Source organism: Lissotriton helveticus, chromosome 8, assembly GCF_964261635.1.
Source record: "Lissotriton helveticus chromosome 8, aLisHel1.1, whole genome shotgun sequence".
NCBI lineage: Eukaryota > Metazoa > Chordata > Amphibia > Caudata > Salamandridae > Lissotriton > Lissotriton helveticus.
This window is the reverse complement of record NC_136069.1, coordinates 241,988,426-242,006,860: the sequence shown is the minus strand read 5'-3', so window position 1 is coordinate 242,006,860 and position 18,435 is coordinate 241,988,426. Positions and strand designations below refer to the sequence as shown.

General features: G+C 44.1%; 1 long non-coding RNA gene across 1 annotated transcript in view; it reads right to left on the bottom strand.

Moving 5' to 3' along the window:
* The window catches only part of LOC144772567 (uncharacterized), an 858,949-nt gene that overhangs the window by 394,249 nt on the left and 446,265 nt on the right, over nt 1-18,435 (bottom strand). The window contains exon 2 of the long non-coding RNA XR_013599804.1: nt 18,246-18,337. This is a non-coding gene — a long non-coding RNA (uncharacterized LOC144772567). The remainder of the gene's footprint in view (nt 1-18,245; nt 18,338-18,435) is intronic.

The following is an 18,435-nucleotide window of genomic DNA, read 5'->3' as shown; positions in this document are numbered from 1 at the left end:
ACTGCAGCGCAGGGGAGGTGATGCGTTGGTTCCTTATCAGAGAGGAGGTGATGCATCAGTTTCTTACTGCATTCCGGTTACAAGGCGACAAGATGGCGCCTCGATGCAGTGCGGTGATCCGGTGTGATGCGACAAAATGGTGTCTTGGATGCGATGCAACAACGTTGTATGCGATGCGTGCACGCTCGACGGACGTGTAGGGAAATCGATGAACTTTGGAGCCGCGATAGGCCCTGCAAACGCTTCTCAAGGATGCAACGGCGACCTCTGCGGGGGCGGCGGCACGCTTCTCCCGTGATGCGACACGCTTCAACGGCAAACAGCTCTGGTGGCGGCCCGCTTCTTCAGTGATGCGAGGGCAACTGCTGCAGTGGCAACACGCTTCTCCTCGTTGCGTCGCACTTCCAATTTCCAGTGAAACGCAGTCTCTCAGAGGGCAGAAACAACAGCAGGCACCTCACTCCAGGTAGAATTCCCAGCATGAGAATTCAGGGGGAGCTGGTGGTAAAGTCTTTGTGGCCCTGAGACGTCAGACCAGGAGGCAAGCTCAACTTCAAGCCCTTGGAGATCTTCCTCAAGATAGTAAAAGTACACACAAAGTTCCTTTTCTCCTTTCCTTGGCAACAGGTAACCACTGCAGGCGAACCCCAAACCGCAAACAGCACAGGGGCAGTCTCCTGCTTCAGCTTCCTTGGTTTCTCTCCTTGGCAAAGGGTTTGTCTTGATTCCCAGAAGTGATCTAAAGTTCTGGGGTCTGGGTTCCCCTTTTAATACACACAAATCCTTTGTTTCTGAAAGCAGAGCGTCTCTGTACCCAGCCAAAACCAGTTCTGTCCTCTCTAGTGCAGCTTCCTGGCAGGAGGTGGAGACAGCATTGTTGAAAGCAGACCTGGCCCAGGTAGCTGAAAGGAAATCTCCTCCCCCTAATTTTTCTTCAATGCAGGTCCTATTCATCCCAACCCTGACCCATCAGACTGCTGCAGCCAAGGCCCTCTCCAGCCCCCTGTCACTCACAAACCACACATGCAATACACAAACCTAGCAGAGGCACACTGGACAGTTAGGCAAGAAAATACCTACTTTCTAAAAGTGGTATTTTCAAACACAGAATGTTAAAATCACCCACACTAAAAGATGCACTTTAACATTCTGAGTTCAGGCATACTAAACTCATTTTTTCTACCTTCTTCCCTGGGTCAGTTAGGAGTATAAGATGTTATAATCAAACTTCCCATTCTGGCCTATGGGAACAGATAGCCTTGCAATAGTGAAAAAAGAAATTGGCTGTGATTCAGGACATGCCACACACACCATAGCATGTCCTACCTTTCACACCTTTCACATACAGTGCACCATGCCCATAGGTGTACCTTGAACCTAACTTAGGGGTGACTTACATGTAGAGAAGGGAAGGTTTAGGGACTGGCAAGTGGTTGCAGTTGTCAAGTCGACATGGCAGTCCCAGACTGCACACAGTCTCTGCGATGGCAGGCCTGAGCCACATTTTACAAGCTGCTTCTGGGGGTGGGACAATCAGTGCTGCAAGTCCACCAGCAGCATTTCATTCACAGACCCTGGGCAAACATGGTGCACTGTACTAGGGTCTGACAAGTAAATGAAATAAGCAATCATTGAATCACTAATCCAATACATAATTTACAATAGAGAGCATATGCACTTTATCACTGATCAGCAGTGGTAAAGTGCCCAGAGTCATAAAACAACCAACAACAGGTCTGAAAAAATACAGGAGGAAGGTTCAGGGATGACCCTGCATAAAGGGCCAAGTCCAACAGTAATGATAAATCCTTCTTACTGGTGAAGTTGGATTTCACATTACTATTTTAAAAATGCCACTTTTAGAAAGTGGACATTTCTCTGTACATATTGTTCCCTGTACCAGACAGCCTGTCTCCAATACACGTCTGGGTTGGGTGACAGGTACACTTTGTGTATTCCCTCTAGACAGTGACCAACACAGGAAGGTGAGGCTCATCTGCTTTCTGAGCACTCATCTGCATTCTTATAGGTCTTCCTGGGCAAGAAGGAATGGGAGGGATTGACACTTAAACTTCAATACGTACCACCCTTCCAACACACAAAACACTGATTTACCCCCCACAGTTAGCCTGACAGACAGGACTAGGCTGAAAGGGATCCTTGTGTACTTCAGAGAGTTAATTGGAAGTCACCCTCTACATCAAAGGCACTTTTGGGTATATGTACTGGGTCTCTAACCCCCTAAATTCAGACACTTCTGTGTCTGCTTAAAAGACTCAACTGGACTGCTTTTTTGGAAGGACTGATCTTCTGCTTGTTGCCCTGCTGCCTGATGCTCCCTGACTCTGCTGAAGGAGAGCTGGACTCTGTCTTCCCTCCAAGTGATCTCCAAGGGCTTGATGGCGTGCCTCCTGTTTTCTGAAGTCTTCCTGCAATTTTGCTGGTGCTGCTGGACTCTGCCTTCTGTGAGTCCTACCCTCTCCAAGTTATTGGCCTCAAAAGTAGGTTTTGCTGCTGTTTTGTTAATAAACTGAGGTATCATCACCGTTGCGCTGATTGAAATTGATGCATCACGCTTTGACTCTGATGTAGAAGCTGTTCGACGATAGCGGTTCCACAGCCTGCACGGCCCGGTGACGACAGACTACGTGGCTCAACCTCGACGCATCGCCTTCACCGCAGTGAAGGTTGACAACGATGCAGCGACTGGACTGCTTGGAACAGACCAACACATTGTGCCCTCAGCATTGACACTTTGCTCCATCCAAAGTACTTTCTCAGTGGGCCCTGTGTAGTTCTGGTAGCTGGCATGCCTCTCTATTGCTTGTCGACCTGAAGTGGATTTGCACCGGTCCCTTGTGACCTCAAGTAACCTTTTGACCGCTAGTGACTTCTATGCAGTATTTTTGCATTTCATCTTTAAAAACTCATATCTTGACTCTAAACATGTGTGGAGTCTCCATGTGGTGTATTCAGTTTGTCACTGTGTGTGTTGCACAAATACTTTTCACATTGCCTCTTTAGATAAGCCTGACTGCTTTATTCCAAGTTACCAGAGGGTGAGCACAGGTTATCTTTTAGTGTGTAACTAACTTACCCTAACTAGATTGGTGGTTCTTGCCTGGCCTGGGTGCATACCTCAGCCAACCAGGAATCCCATTTCTAACACTCAAGATGACAAATAGAAAAAGGCAATAAAAATAAAAATAGAATTCTACACTTCACATAGTGTCTTGGTCCACCAACTATCTGCAGAGATCCACTAACTAGCACTCCAACAACTATCCATAAAATAAAGGCAAAATACCAATCTCTTCAGATGCATCTTCATGCAAAAAGACTCCAAAGGCTCATACAAATCAATACTTACTAAAGAAAAAACTAGCTTTTCCCACTTACACTTAGCTAAAATGACTGTTTGAGACACATTCCCATTAGACATGTGCATATGTTATATTATATGAGCCCAGACTGACCTAGATCCAAATAAATGGGTACCCATAGCTCATATGGTTTGCAGTTTTCTTGCAGTTTTGCAGAACATGTCATCTTATCTTTCAGACTTTGGGGACCCAAAATGCATTTTGAAAGTATGCTAAACCAGATATACGGTCATCCCTTTTTGCTCATAAGTTAATTTATGTAACTTTTTACATTCAAGTGTGTGTATATGGCAAATATTTTCCTCATAAATATCTCAACTGTAGCTACCCCACGTGACTTGAGCAATTTCTGTTTGTAGGAAATTTGTGTGGCCTGCACAAGTAATAGGTCCATAATGTCTCCCTACTGGGAACTAAGCACCCCATTGTAGCACTTGGCTCTCTCAGGAAAGCGAAGCAGAGCAGTCCAAGGCCTACTCAGAGGAGGTGGTGTGGGCTAATAATCACTGTTCATTGGTACTGTGAGAAGTTGGCCTGTCATATGCTGTCCACTAGTTATAGTGGGCACCTTGCACTTAAGGGACCCTAGGGCCAACACCCACGGGAGCACTGGAGTACTCCTCACCCAGGGAAGCTGGGTGCATAGGTGTCTTTTGGTATGGGGAATCGTCATTGATTTCAATGGCGATCTGCTACAAAATGCTGCTGCCGCTGAAGTGGAAAGTGTCCAGGGTGATCCAAGCCTGGATCGAAGATGAGTAGAACCTGAAAGCAGAGGGGACAGAGTCTGGGTCACTAGCCAGTTACCAGGGGCACACAATAGATGAATGCCCACCGGTGTCGAGTGATTTCAGGTTGAAGAGGTGAAGCTTGACTCTGCAGCCACGAGGACCAGGAGGTGTCGACGATGACCAGGAGATGGATTTGAGCTGTCCCACAAAGGATGTTGAGTGCTGCAGCGTTGGTGGCCAGATTGGACCCACAAGCTTTGACAACAGCAACCCATGCAGTAAGTGAAGAAATGCTTCAGTGCGGACCAGCAAGGTCCGAGGGACTCACCAAGTGGTGGAGAGTCAGGGCAAATCTGGAGCAAGCAGGGAGACCCATTATAAGTTAAAGTTGCCTTCTCAGGGACCCACCAGTCAACGGACCAGGGATCAAAAGGTACCTCGAGTGAAAACACAAAAGGCCGGCTCACGGAACACTCATGGAGTGTAGGCCAGCAATCTTTGGTAGAAAAGGCACTCGCGGTCTAGGCTACAAGTAACCCAATACACAGCCTCAAGGAACGTTGAGAAGCTGATGCACTTGCAAATGTGCACAGTGTCCAGGGGTTCCTGTTCCACATTACTCACAAGGGCTGGGGGTCTCAGCTTTGCTGGGGACTCCGGTCGGCCTCTGAGAAGTCTGGCAATCCACCTCCTGGGCTGCAAATACTTTTGAGGCCGGCGGGAGCTCTGGAGATACAGACCGGCAAATGCTTCATTGGTGCCTGCCAAGCCGGGGAGTAACTCCCTTACTCCAAGGGAGATTCTTGTCATGTAGATCGTCGAAGTTTCAGGATTTCTGTAGCAGAGTTTTGTCCAGGTGTAATCTAAAGTCTTGTAGTCAGGGGTTCCTTTCTTATACCCAAGGAAGGGGTTGGACATACTCTGGGGACCCACCTATGGGAGAGTCTGGAAAGAGGGGTGGCTACACCCATTTCCTTTGTCCAGTTTTGTGCCAGAGTAGGGGCTGGTAGCTCCTGCAACCGGTTTGAACTGGGCTATGCACAGGGACACCAGATGTGCCCCCAGTGCGGACTCCAAAGCACTCTCAGAGGGCCCCCACCCAGCCCCAATACAATAAAACCTTTCTTGGAGGTGGTTACACCTCCCTGTGACAGGAAACCTCCTATTGTCCAGGCCTCCCCTGCCGGAGTTTTGTCCAGCAGCAGGAGGCCAGACTTGTGTCTGTGGCGGCAGCATCCATTTTGTGATGCCAGGGCTCTTTTAAACGGGTACCAGGTATACAGGTGTGTAAATGTCTCTCCCTCCAGAAGGGTGGAATTCTACCCCGCCGCCAGAACTGGCGGGTGTAGGATTCCAAAGTATTTGACACCAAAAACGACATGTTTCCATGCAGCAATTCCAAAGTTAGCATTTGCCGCAAGGTTATAATGCACTTAAGAGTATATGGTCTGGCTGCATAACAGAGCAGCCCCAGAGAATAGGTTCTGAAGGCTACAGAGGGGCCCTGCTTATGCATGGGCACCCTCCCACACAAAACCCAGCTCCCTGCCTTTAGGAATCTTAAGGCCTGCCATAGGGGTGACTGATAGGTTTATGTGTGTTGTGTGATTTAAGGAAGATATAGGTAACCTCTATCTAAGTAAGGGGTGCATTCACCAACTAACCCAGGCTGCAGTGGCATTCCTCTGGTGTCATTTTGGAAGGCTTTCCAGGGATGGCACAATACATGCTGCAGCCCCTGGTAGGCCTCTGGGGTACCTTTGCCCTAGGTATCTAAGGTACCATATACTAGGGACTCATAAGGGTACCCCAGTAACCAAACTTGAGTGTACCTAAAGTACTTGGAGTAATTTTAGATTGGAAAGCAGATATGCCGGGGCCCTGAATAGCAGGCTCCCAGCCAAACTAAGTCAAAAATCATCAAAAAAACAGGAATAAAGTAGGGGCAACCATGTAGTCAGATTCCACCTTCCTACAGGTACACAATATTAACACTCAATAAACGACTGCCCAGTCAGTGCTGTTTCTTTAGAAACAGGAAAGGAAAGGTACATTTATTAAACACACATATACACACACACTAACACACATGCGTGCGGGCACACACACACACACTACTAAATACTATGCATTAATTTACAAATATATACATTGGCAGATAGAAAATACCATAGAGCACATTGTATAATCACCTTTGACCCCCCTAAAGAGTAACACAAACATATAAGGTAAGTTTCTTGGCTTGGTCAAAGGTTCAGGATTAACAAGGGCATCACATTTTGATCATATAACATGAAACCATAGACTTATGCCCTAGAGAGTGCCGTATCACATGTACCTTTTTTAAACATCTTCAGGCTATAATAAATGCATTCAAATAACAAGCCCCTTGAAAACACTATACTCCCAGCAGAAGCACCAGCCTTGGAAGTGTTTTGAAACATTAATGAAAATTCCAGAGGAGTCCTGTTTTTTATGACCCCGCATATTTAGGCTCAAGTTGTATAAAACATATTTCTGGGGAGCTGCTGTCAATCGAACAGTCCCCACAACTCTTTTCAAATTCTTTTGGTGGGGACCCTGTACTCCCCTGGCCACCACAAGTCATGAAAAAAATATGCAAATGAGTAAGCCCCACACCGAATATGGGGCACCCCAGCCAGGATCAGTGAATATTTTATCAGTACCTCTCCCACCATGACGGGAGAGCCGTAAAGCATTCTTTTTTTTTTAAATGTAAGTTTCCCTCATTGTCGTAAGTCGAATCCCTCCCACCCCACCCCGGGCTCTTACCTGCACAGGCCACGCCTGGCACCACACATACTCCCCAATGTTAGTAATCCAAAAAGCAAAAAAACACAGGCATTCTGATTGGGCGGAACCCAATTGCAGAACTGTTTATTTAGACAAACGTGTGTTATGAGAGGAAACAAACTACAGAACTTTGCAGACTAAGAAGTCTCATTCTATTTACTCTTAGGAAGACAGAGTAGTATTAACCAGTTTTCAAAATATGCCCAGCCTTCATAAAAGTCTCCTTCACTAGAGGAGCAAGCCCTAAACAGCTGGAGCTCATCGTAAAACCTCCCAGGAGTCCAAAATCTAGTGCACTGTTTCATATCTAAACTACCTACTTCTTTAAATCTAAAGAAATTAGGGGCATATTACCAAGATGAAGCGATATTTATCGCTTAACACGGTTAGCGGCAATATTATTATCGCCGAGCTCCGCCGATTTTTATCGCAGATAAACCTTGCTATTATCAAGGTTTATCTCTAAAGCGATAAAAATCGGCCGTAATGCATGAATATCGCTGAAAAGTCAGCGATATTCATGCATTACCGAGCTAATGCTCTTAGCCATGTTATCCACCCACCATTGTATAACATGGCTAAAAACTGCTCTGGGCAGGCATTAGCTTTTGGAGATATTCGCGCTTAGTGCAAATATTTCCAAAAGTACGCCTTTGTAGGTATTAGGAGATAGCAATGTTAGCGACTGTTTACAGTCGCTAACATCTTGGCACGACAACTTTGCATGTCATTAGCGATAAATATCGCTGACATGCAAAGTGGGCCCCAAGATGTTCGCTATCTCCTACTAGCTGTCGCTAACTGGTGTTAGCGACAGCTAGGTAATAGGGCGATAAAATTATCGCCGCTTTAGCGGGAAAAATTCCCGCTAAAGCGGCAATAGGGCCCTTGGTAATATGCCCCTTAATGACTCTAAAAATGTAAAAAAAATGTCGTCAAACTGTATTCCTAAAGACTGGAAGCAGAATGTCTAAATGAGAGTTCGACAATTGATTCTGCTTGTCATCACAGAAGAAGTTTTCACATCACTCAAGAAGGGCAAACAAAACTCTTGGACCTTCTTCGCCCGTCTGTTTCATGTAAGTTTCTATACAGTGAAGCCCATATACAATTATTATGGGCTTTATTCCACAATCATTGGCTGGAATAATACAGCATACACCTTCATCAAAATGAATAGGTGTCTCACCCCACCCAAGTATGAGGCTCAAGCCCACGAAACCTTATGCAGGGGTGCAGGGGAAGTGAGGGTGTGAAACTGATCTTTATTTCCAAATCGAAAGAAGGATACATGGTGGCATGGTTTCTCCTTTTGCAGGGGTGATGCAGAACGAAGATTGTGGTATAACCCGTAATTAATGTATGGTGTAAAATTGTTTTACATTCTCTGTAACACTGCAAGGAATCCTTTGACTGAACTCAAAGCCTTGAACAGGGCTGCTATGTCAGCAAGGTACATGTATAATTATAGATGTCAGCAGGAGACTTTTTCAATTTTAATTATTAAAAACTGTAGGCACCACTGACAACAACACCAGCACATCGTAATTAATGGTACCATGTTGGTGGTGTCTCTGGCTGGTAGCTTAATTTGCAGTTACTTTTTTGTGGTACAAGATTTCATAAATTGTTATAAATCAGAGCTGCATATAAGAATGTGACCACCTTTCCCATTTTATTTTATGCTAATGTTTTTTGCAAAGGATGTGTATATATATGAAACTTCATGTTTATTTCCATATAAGAAAATCCATAAGGTAATCATCACTTCTGTTTATTGAAAATCCATAGTTAGGCTGATAGTCACCACTATTTTGTCTTAAATATAGGCTAAAGCTGTATTTAACAAAACACACAGGGCTGGTTCTCAAATAAGTTGCAAAACTGCGCCCACAGGTTTTCAAACACATATTGCTGACAATTTCTGATGATTTGTAAATTTATACTTCACAAAAGATTTGCAGGTAATACCTCAAACCTGTGAAATTCACAGTTTGTATGTGTATTCTCTCTTGCTTAATGGTTTTTTTTATCTATGGGGTCGATACTCCCCCCACTCTTTATTTATGTAAATGCCAACAGGATACTAACTGCTCACACTGCACAGTGTTTTCATCAATAATGTCATTTCAGATGTTGCAGTGATGTTATCATTGATGTCGTATAACATGCCTTTAGTGATGTAAAATGGAAATTAATTAGCAGTGTCTGTATATCTACCTATCCATCCATCCATCTATCCATCTATCCCTCTATCTATCTATCTATCTATCTATCTATCTATCTATCTATCTATCTATCTATCTATCTATCTATCTATCTATCTATCTATCTATCTATCTATCTATCTATCTATCTATCTATCTATCTATCTATCTATCTATCTATCTATCAGTTAGACCTGTCATCCTTGGCGCTGTATTCACCCAAACATTTTGCCTTCTCACCTCTTGTTTACTGAATTAGTTTTTGTTGGCTTTAGGACTCTAAGCACTCTTGCCTTGAATCAAACAGCATTTGGAAAGCTCACACTGTCACCCCTAGGGGTATCTAGGAGTTGTGTCTCTGTTGGAGACCTAGGTCTTTAGTCTTTTTCTGAAATCTGCCAGTGAGGGTGCTGTACAGAGATGGCAAGGAAGGCCGTTCCAGGTCTTGGCAGCGATGTAGGAGAAGGAGCGGCCACCACTGTGGCTGCGACGAACACAGGTGTGTGTGTGTGCGAGGGTGAGTGAGGAGAAGCACAGGTGTCTACAGGGTTGGTGGAAGTTCAGTTGATGGTTAATGTAGGCAGATTCTAGGTCGTGGAGGGCTTCGTAGGCATATGTGAGGATCTTAAATTGGTATCTCTTCTGGATGGCGAGCCAGTGGAGGTCTCTCAGGTGGGGGGGCGATCTGGGTTTGTTTGGGGAGTTCCAGAATGAGTCTTGCTGCGGTATTCTGCATTGTCCGGAGGCTACTAAAGAGCTTGGTGGGGATGCTGGTGTAGACAGCTGGTGACGAGGGCCTGAGTTTTTTCTGGTGTAGGTTGGGACCCATCTGAAGATTCTGCGGAGCATACGTACTGAGGTCGCATCTTATGCTTCTTCTGTGTCCTCACATTTTTCTCTATTGAATGTTATTTTGTCTCGCTTTGTTTCACAGTATCACTCACTCGCTACAGTGTCTTCAGTTTAAGATGGCCAACATCTTTTAGGTTGTCTTTTTACTGCCCCGCCTTAGCCACTTTCATCAGTCTCTCGCATAGCTCCCAACACACGGTATATACCACACATAGTCTATTTACAGTGGTCACAAAGCCTGCCGCTTTGCGAATATGAATGCTCCTTTTGTTTGGAGCTTTTACTTTGCACTCTTATCCCTATATTAGTCATCCCTTCCGGTATCCAGCAGAAATCCCAACATTATGTGGAAAGCATACAGGAACCACCAATTGTTACTGCAGCCATTGCCTCCTCTAAGTAAGTACTTTGTTGAATTCATCTTTGTTAGGCTTCCTTAGCTGCCGCTGGTCATTTGGTGCATACAGCTACTTGTGTTATCTTTTACTAGATTGCGACATGGAATAATTCAGGCGTGCCGCTGAAGGAAATAAGTAAGCATCCGTTTATGGTGCATTTACTCACCCCTTTATGTTGATCTATGCAATCTGTTATGAACAATGTCCCTGGACTCGGGTCTGTTCTTCACTAGACTCTCCTTTTCCAACTGCCCTCTCTCATTTACTTCACATTAGTCAAATGGCACCATATATAAACACACACACACACATACACACATATATATGTGTGTGAGGAAGCTAATTGTGAAACGCGTCAGGCCAATCAGATGCTTTTAAAGATACGAATTCACGTAGCTCCCCATACCAGATAAAATGCTCAGGGGAAGGCACACGCACGTTTGAGTGCGGCTCGATCTTTGAACACCCCAAGAGCGTGATGTAACAAGCGGCTGTCCTGTCGCTGGGCCGCACCACCCCGGAAAAGAAAATGGGGGGCTACGGGACTTTGAGAGAAGTGGAGTCCTTGATGTGGAACATGCGTGATGGATCGAGGGGAGTTGCCGCATTCGGGCTCATGTGAGAGCCTTTTATTGAGCAAAAACTTTGGGTGCATCCATATAGGAGTAAAGAAAGGACTCAGTTTCCCAAAATGCAACGTGTTGAGTCATATGACCCACCCATCCAGGATGCACGATATTGCTGTAATGGGGTTAACGAGTTACCATCATGCACTCTTTCTGACGGCCGCTGAGGAAGCTAATCGCAAAACGCGTCAGGCTAATCAGATGCTTTTAAAGATACAAATTCACGGAGCTCCCCATACCAGATAAAATGCTTAGGGGAAGGCACACGCACGTTTGAGTGTGGCTCGATCTTTGGACACCCCAAGAACGTGATGTAACAAGCAGCCGTCCTGCAGCTGGGCCGCACTACCACGGAAAAGAAAATGGGGGGCTACGGGACTCTGAGAGAAGTGGAGTCCTTGATGTGGAACATGCGTGATGGATCGAGGGGAGTTGCCCCATTCGGGGCTCATGTGAGAGCCTTTTATTGAGCAAAAACTTTCAGTGCGTCCATATAGGAGTAAAGAAAAGACTCAGTTTCCCACTATGCAACGTGTTGAGTCATATGACCCGCCCATCCAGGACGCACAATATTGCTGTAATAGGGTTAACGAGTTACCATCATGCACTCTTTCTGACAGCCGCTGAGGAAGCTAATTGCGAAACGCGTCAGGCCAATCAGATGCTTTTAAAGATGAGAATTCACGGAGCTCCCCATACCAGATAAAATGCTTAGGGGAAGGCACATGCACGTTTGAGTGCGGCTCGATCTTTGGACACCCCAAGAGCGTGATGTAACAAGCGGCCGTCCTGCTGCTGGGCCGCACCACCCCGGAAAAGAAAATGAGGGACTACGGGACTCTGAGAGAAGTGGAGTCCTTGATGTGGAACATGCGTGATGGATCGAGGGGAGTTGCCGCATTCGGGGCTCATGTGAGAGCCTTTTATTGAGCAAAAACTTTGGGTGCATCCATATAGGAGTAAAGAATTGATTCAGTTTCCCAACATGCAACGTGTTGAGTCATATGACCCGCCCATCCAGGTCGCACGATATTGCTGTAATGGTAATGGGGTTAACGAGTTACCATCATGCACTCTTTCTGACGGCCGCTGAGGAAGCTAATTGCGAAACGCGACAGGCCAATCTGATGCTTTTAAAGATACAAATTCACGGAGCTCCCCATACAAGATAAAATCCTTAGGGGAAAGCCCATGCACGTTTGAGTGCGGCTCGATCTTTGGACACCCCAAGAGCGTGATGTAACAAGCGGCCGTCCTGCTGCTGGGCCGCACCACCCCGGAAAAGAAAATGGGGGACTACGGGACTCTGAGAGAAGTGGAGTCCTTGATGTGGAACATGCGTGATGGATCGAGGGGAGTTGCCGCATTCGGGGCTCATGTGAGAGCCTTTTATTGAGCAAAAACTTTGGGTGCATCCAGATAGGAGTAAAGAATTGATTCAGTTTCCCAACATGCAACGTGTTGAGTCATATGACCCGCCCATCCAGGTCGCACGATATTGCTGTAATGGGGTTAACGAGTTACCATCATGCACTCTATCTGACAGCCGCTGAGGAAGCTCATTGCGAAACGCGTCAGGCCAATCAGATGCTTTTAATGATGCGAATTCACGGAGCTCCCCATACCAGATAAAATGCTTAGGGGAAGGCACACGCATGTTTGAGTGGCTCGATCTTTGAACACCCCAAGAGCGTGATGTAACAAGCAGTCGTCCTGCAGCTGGGCCGCACCACCCCGGAAAAGAAAATGGGAGGCTACGGGACTCTGAGAGTAATGGAGTCCTTGATGTGGAACATGCGTGATGGATCAAGGGTAGTTGCCGCATTCGGGGCTCATGTGAGAGCCTTTTATTGAGCAAAAACTTTGGGTGCATCCATATAGGAGTAAAGAAAAGACTCAGTTTCCCAACATGCAACGTGTTGAGTCATATGACCCGCCCATCCAGGACGCACGATATTGCTGTAATGGGGTTAACGAGTTACCATCATGCACTCTTTCTCACGGCCGCTGAGGAAGCTAATTGCGAAACGCGTCAGGCCAATCAGATGCTTTTAAAGATACAAATTCACGGAGCTTCCCATACCAGATAAAATGTTTAGGGTAAGGCACACGCACGTTTGAGTGCGGCTCGATCTTTGGACATCCCAAGATCGTGACGTAACAAGCGGCCGTCCTGCCGCTGAGCCGCACCACCCCGGAAAAGAAAATGGGGGACTACGGGACTCTGAGAGAAGTGGAGTCCTTGATGTGGAACATGCGTGATGGATCGAGGGGAGTTGCAGTATTCGGGGCTCATGTGAGAGCCTTTTATTGAGCAAAAACTTTGGGTGCATCCGTATAGGAGTAAAGAATGGATTCAGTTTCCCAACATGCAACGTGTTGAGTCACATGACCCGCCCATCCAGGACGCACAATATTGCTGTAATGGGGTTAACGAGTTACCATCATGCACTCTTTCTGACTGCTGCTGAGGAAGCTAATTGCGAAACGCATCAAGCCAATCAGATGCTTTTAAAGATACGTATTCACAGAGCTCCCCATACCAGATAAAATGCTTAGGGAAAGGCACACGCACGTTTGAGCGTGGCTCGATCTTTGGACACCCCAAGAGCGTGATATATTTATATATATATATATATATATATATGTACATACATACACATATATACATTACCACATCCAATGCATGTTAAAGTACCACGGCATATTACAAAAATTCATTGCAAGGTTCAACACATTGTGAAACGTGTGGTAAATGCATGCGTGGGAAAGGCTTTTGTACTAATGACTGATTTTCCTAATATTACATGTTTCAATGTTGGCCACCACTTGCCTCAAAATATTTACTAGTAACACCCTCCTCAAAAAAGTCAACCTAGACCCATCATAGACATTTTTTATAGACCCATAGCAAGTCTCCAATGCAACTAAAGAATTCGGGATAAAATTGCTACCCCCAAACCCTGCTCTCTCACTGCAGCCTTCCAAAGCCTGGTAATCAACAAATTCAGCTTTGCCCCAGTGTTTAGGATAAAGTATTTGAAGAAGCAGGATCGGGATCCCGAGATGTACTGAACCTCTTACATCTCTCTGTGAAAATCAGCACTGTGGACTAAAATTTCCTAATCCATCACTCTTCAGTGATCGTCATCTCAAATGGAGCACTACAGGGATTTGAACACTTTCTGCCTGATGGCAACCAATGCGTAACACTGTGAGGCATTTCACCCTCATTACAATACTCTTTGGAGTACCTCACTTTTTTCCTTTATCGTCAATATTTTTATTACACTCATCATGAACCTTACTCATTATCTCCACTTCTACTTCTATGCCTACCGTGCAAAATTATACTTGTAACCCATGGGAGAAAATTAGCAATTTATCAGAGTAACAATCAAGTGTGGGTTTTGAGACATGGATTGGACATGGCAAATTATATCTGAACTAATCAAAAACAGAAGTAGTCAGTCTAGGACTGCTCCAACTTCTCAATGAAAATGTTTTACTCTGCCCACTCACACCAGTAGTTAGTAAGTGTGATAAAGTCCGTGCTACCCATAATTCTTACTGCTGTGTAACAGTGGCTTGTACAGGCGTCAGATTTTCCTGGCCCTCTCGTTGTCAGGGCTTTGCAGCTGATTTTAAACACTTGGGGCCAGACGTAGGTAAAGTACATTTACTGATTCTAAAATACCGAATTTTACCGATTCGATATTTTAAAATCGGTAAATGTTATGTAGCTAAAAAATCGGTAAAAATTACCGAATCGGTACAATTCAGTAATTACCGATTCGGTAATTGCCATTCATTCCTTTGGGCCTTAATTGCCATTCATTCCTATGGGCCTGAGATCCATAGGAGGCCCATAGGAATGAATGGCAATTACTGAATCGGTAAATACCGATTCAGTAAAATGGGGGACACATTCAAGGGTGCCAGGGTGTCACTTTGACACCCTGTCACACCCCTGAATCGTGCTTGTGTGCAGATGTGGCACACATACATGCCCTAAGGGCATGTATGTCTGCCACATGGCACAGTTGAAAATGCACAGATTTGCATTTGCAAAGGTATTCGTTATTTACCACCAACTTATAGTTGGTGGTAAATAACGAATCCTAAAATGGGAAAAGCACTCATTTGAGTGCTCCCTACATAATTACCGAATTTGCAATTTAGGCCATCTACATCTTTGTAGCCTAATACCGGTCGGTAACAGCCGAAATTCGGTAATTTCGGCCGTTACCGACCGGTATTGGGCGACCTACATCTGGCCCTTGGTGAGTAACCTAATGTACCCTGACCTATGAGGAACCTCAACAAGGTAGAAAAAGATTGATCATGGGCACATGCCAAGACTGATTTGACGGGATCTGATAAATTGTGAGTTTTCAAAGAAACACAATAAGGTATATCTTAACAATGCATTCACTTTGGAGAAACATGAAATATGATACAAGGACCAACCCAATCTGAAATGACGTTCCTGTTGCTTAAATGAAACAAGACCAGTGAAACATGCATCTAAATTAGCGAATATGCAAATAACTGACCTAAAACGGTGTTCTGCTAATTTATCTTCCTCCCTACTAATATCTCACAACTATTTTAATTGGATGTGATAGGAAGCTCGATAAATCAATATCCCAGGAAGACGGGTGTCTGAGTAAAGATTTAGATGGACAGTATTAGCTCAACTGCAAAGGTGCCTATTAATTCTCCGTTCTTGCAGTCTGCATTTGAAATTCCCTATAATTATTTTTCAGCAAAGTCCTCAAAACCCATATTTAAGGCAAATAATATATAAACGTGTTAACTGGGCTGGTAGCCAAGCAGCGGCTTGCATCTAGAAATAGTAAGTTCACTGCTCCATTAACTCAGTATTAAAGTGGCAACCTCGAGTAGCATAACATAGGAGACATTTAACTCTCCAAAAACTTTGAGTAAGGATATTTTATGTCTGAAAGACTGCTATATGTATATGATGTGTAGCATGCATCATTATCGTTTTGATGATCAATATATATTTTTATGTATACACAGCAGTGACATGGTTTGCAAAATATATATGATATCATGTAGTTGGTTGTCAACAACCTGTAGATTATAATATACTCCTGGATATGACAGTAGTAATGAAAATTCAACGCCAACCTATGTTTTTTAAGGTTTTTGTAACAAGCTATCATGCTACTTTGGGTCCTTCCGAATGTGTAATTGATTGTAAGAAGCATGGCTAGCGTGGATTTTCTGGGTTCAAGCAAAGTTCCAAATATTTTATTTACAATGGTTTCATGTCCAGACTATGCTTGATTGCTACAAACAAACTACTGATGACTGAGGCAGGAAGGGAGGAAGAAGCATGGTTATTCTGCATGGATGTATACTGTGTGTCATGTCTATTGTACCCAATCGTTTGTGGTTATCAAGGTTGGGTCGGCCAAATTTTTTAATTTTGACTAAATGCTTTCCTAAGAGTGTTTTTCAGGGCTTTCCTAAATATCAGTAAATGTTATTGAACTTTCTTTGCATTATTAAGTGTATTCAGAACTGCATTGGAAATGTTTTCAGTGATATTTCATCCTATAGTTTATCTTGACGATTAGGCAGTCTGGCTAGACTGATGGTTTCTGGAAGAGACATGGTGGAGTGCCCGTTTCTGCAGGTGATTGGTACTATTTCCCCAGTCGTCTTATGCATGGTGCATTGAATTTTAAATGCGATAATTTGCTCTGCTGGTGGCCAGTGGATGGATGGCTTTCATGGCAGGAATTGAATGATCATGATTGCCAAGATTAAGCATGTTTCAGCTCTGTGTTTGTCCACTACAGTTTTGAGGTGTGTTTCTTTGGATAGCTTATGTAGATGGACATGGAGTTTTACCAAATGTGAGCCTGAACCGATGCTCATCCTCCAAATATACATTTTGGAGATATTTTTCCCCTGCTGAAAAGTGAGACAAATGACCACTAACAAGTCTTTTTTTATTAGTTGTCTTAGTGCATAAAGAAGTCACCATCACACATTACCAAACTTTGAACCTTATATATCTTCCACAGTTGTTATACTTAGTTGCGTTTTTTACCCCACGCTTACAGTATAGGGTGCGGTTAACAGAAGACACCTCAACGTATTATAGCAAGTATACATGTGTTAATATCAAGCAGCAGAGAGAACTCTTTTATGTCTAGGACAAAATAAAGTAGGCTGATGAGATCTTGCTCCGGACGTTTCAAAATAAGTTTACAATCAAGTGTTATGCAACAACTGGAAACGGGAGCAGGTTCTCTTTTTAATTGGATGCCCAATTTTATGATCACACCATTTCAACATATATAAAGTGCCCACTAAATTCAGCTTGGACATTACTTCAGCCATACTGGACCAGCAGAATCTACACCTCCATCTCATGCCACACGCGTGATAAGTATGCCACGGGACTATGCACTTTACTGAAGCTGATCAACCACAGCCGTTTTAAGACCCAGACCAGACCACCGCAACACCAACAGTCTAGGGCTTGTGTTAGGCCTGACAGAAAGTTATATGTAGTACACACTCCTAATTATTGCATAGACTAACACAATTCATAGTTTTAGTGTGCCACTATGGTATCTGGGTCTGGAGGTAGGGTGTAATGTCTCTGCATATGTCCCCAGCTGTTCATTACAATATAGAAGATCTTTAAGCCATTTCTCTTGAGCTTGCACAGGGCCACATCCTAAGCGCATTGTGATTCCCGCTTCGCCAATAGAAGTGACAAGACCATCGTCAAATCTTAGACCTAGTAATACCCTGTCAGACCACCTTCATGGATGAGGCCTTCTAGTGTAAACTATAAAATAATGAGGAAAACATAGGGAGATACATTTTCATTAATGCACACTCAAAATATTGAAATCAGTGAAGATGCCATCAATAATGCAGTTCACCTATGCTAATCACAGAAAAGTGGATTGGTGAGAAGCCATATCCTAGGAAGACTCACTGCAGGCACAGTACCACTTATTCATCTTTATGGACTTTTGGTGATATATAAAAAAATGTATCTATTGATTGTAACGAGCTATCAATTTTAAATAACAGTTTGCCTATTGGTGCTGGTGTTTTACTAGAAAATAGAGCTCAGTAGCAAAATAATAGTGTGGCATTCAGGCAAATTCTATAATGAGTCAATTTATTAAACAGGATCTGAAATGTACAGCGAAACATGGAATAAAAAGTTAATTACCTTAGCGTTGGGTCACCTTAAGTGAAGGCAGGATGGCATGTGTCATCTGATCTTTAATATCCAATTTGTTGATTTGATCTATGCAGTTCCATCTAGGGTAACAAAAGACAATTTCTATTACAACAGGGTTATGCAACACTTGAGATGTACGTCTGCATTATAACTTGCACCTATCTGAACACATGCATTG